General features: G+C 48.9%; 1 pseudogene; it reads left to right on the top strand.

Annotated features, from left to right (window-relative positions):
• LOC121104211 overlaps positions 1-684 on the top strand; it is a 3,168-nt pseudogene extending 2,484 nt beyond the window's left edge.
• Positions 685-2,367: the final 1,683 nt, after the last annotated feature.

Here is a 2,367-nt window from a genome sequence, read left to right as displayed (position 1 = left end):
GAATTCCCCCACTCCGCCACGCGGCCCGGGCAGGCCCATGACACCGTGGCCAGCCCCCCACGCCTGACGGACTCCCAGGCCTACCCCAGAGCCCTGCACCGCGACTCCTCCGTGGACTTCCGCCCGCGCGCCCCACCCGAAGGCCCGCCCACAGCCACATCCACCAGATCGTCCAGCCGGTGCCCCACCTGTTTGAGCCCAAAGGCCCACATCCAGGTGGCGTGCGAGGCAACCACCGCGCGGACTTCCACAGCTTTCCGCAGGAGCACCCCGTAGGGCTAGCCGGCACCTGCGGGCCCTCCGCAGCGTCGTGCGCCGTGCCGACTGCGCAGGCGTGCGCATCGTCAACGTCAGGGACCAGGCGCTGTGTCCCAGCTGGGAGGCCTTGCTCTCGGGGCCCCGCTGTAGCCCGGGACCGCATGTTCTAGTTGGACGGCAGACGAGCCCTGCAGCACGTCGCCTAGCCCCAGAAGAGCGTGCGGCACGGCTCAGACCTTAGCAGGCGCCGGCCCACCAACAGCTCCTGCGAGACGTGGCGGAGCCAGACTGCGTCCGCCGCGGGCCAGGCCTCCTTGCTGCGGGGCGCGCGGCTGTTGGAGCAGAAAGCCGCGACCTGCCGCAACGCCTTCATCGTGCTCTGCATCGTTCCTCCAGAGCAGCTTCATGACCTCCTCCTCCAAGTAGGGGCCCTGCCGGCTCTGGCGGACAGATGGACAAGCGGACAGATGGCCAGAGGGGAGGCCAGGCAGCAGGGAAGCGAAGAGGCCGCAGTGCAGGAGAGGCTGTTGGCACCTCTAGGGTGGGAAGCTGGCTGGGGGGACACTTTCCTGTAGGTTTCACGTTTTGTGTAACCCTCAAGAAATAAAGGGAAGCCAAAGAGTGCATTTTTTAAAAAGTTTAAAACAAAAACAAAAAACCACCTAGCACAGGGCCAGGCACATCATAAGAGGCCAACAGAGGTTAACTAGTAATATTATTCATGAATATGAATCTAAAAGTGGTATACAAGCCTCAATTGCCTAACTGCTAAAAGAAACTTGGTGGCTTTGATCCTGGGTAGGTATTCTTACGCTCTAAGACAGGCATCAACAAATATTTTCGGTAAAAAGCTGGATAGTAAAAAGTTTAGGCTTTGTGGGACACACAGTCTCTGTCAAAAATATTCAATTCTGTCCTTTAGCAAGAAAGAAACCATAATCTAAACGAATAGTTGTGTTCTAATCAAACTTTATTTATGGACACTGGAATTTGAATTTCGCATAATTTTCAACTGTCACTAAATATTTCTTCTTTTGTCTTAAAAATTAATTTAAAAATGTAAAAACCATTCTTTTGGGCCATACAAAAACAGGTAGTGGGATGGTTTTGGCCCACAGGTTGTAGTTTGCTTACTGCTACTCTAAGATAATGAGGGGTTCAGAACAAAACACAACAGAATGTGCCACTTTGGCATGTGGATTATTTTGAGCTGAAGGCAATCAAGACCCAGCAGACACAGGAAAAGCTTTTCACCTCCTTCTTAACTGCCTAAGTGAGATTAAAATGGGGGCCTGTACCAGGAAGAGAGTCATTACCAGTGATAAGCTTTTCATCTGAGAGACTTATCTTCGAGGCAGGGCAAACTTTGTTTACCAAACATTTGCACTTCTCACCTTCCTGTGAATTGTCTTCCTCCCCTTTGAAGCCCCAGACCCCTATTTCTTTCCTTAGTTCAGGAGATAGATAAGCCTCAATTGTCTGGCTGCCTTTGGGTCATATCCCTGTGATGCCCCCACAGGGATATAATTAAATTTGGTTTTCTGCTTTTACCCTTTTTATCATGGGAGGGGTCTCAGCCAAGAACCTAGAAAGGTAGAGGGAAAATTATCTCTCCCCATTAATAGCTGAGTTCACTTCGTTCTGACAACACGAAGAGCGGTTCTCAATCTCTCCAGCTCTGTAAGACCCCATCTTCATTTGAGGACACACACAATCTGCTAAATGTGCTGCTTGGCATCTCTGTGTTTGCTTAAATAAACTAAAATATCTTTTGAAAGGAATAGGAAATTTTCAGGATTCCATCCATCTGTAGACCTGTAGACTGAGGTAGGAAAAAGTGAATTAGAACCACACTGACAAAGAAAACTGTAATAAGTTGTCTCTTGATAATAAATTCTGAAAATGACAAATGTGAAATGTTTTAGGAGCTATTGCCAATCTTATGTCTCTCTATTTGTGACTCAGTGGATCATAAGACTGGATACTCAATCAACAGCTGGAAAATATTATGATAATGAAGCCCAAGATTCTGAAGGTAGCTTTGTAAACATCTTTTAAATGGTCTTTCTCATGACTAATGCTAGTACATCTGCAGTTATGTTTGTAATA

This window comes from Ursus maritimus, unplaced genomic scaffold, assembly GCF_017311325.1.
Source record: "Ursus maritimus isolate PB19 unplaced genomic scaffold, ASM1731132v1 scaffold_20, whole genome shotgun sequence".
NCBI classification, from domain to species: Eukaryota; Metazoa; Chordata; class Mammalia; order Carnivora; family Ursidae; genus Ursus; species Ursus maritimus.
Note: the sequence above shows the minus strand (reverse complement) of the source record. Positions and strands in the feature narration are given on the sequence as shown.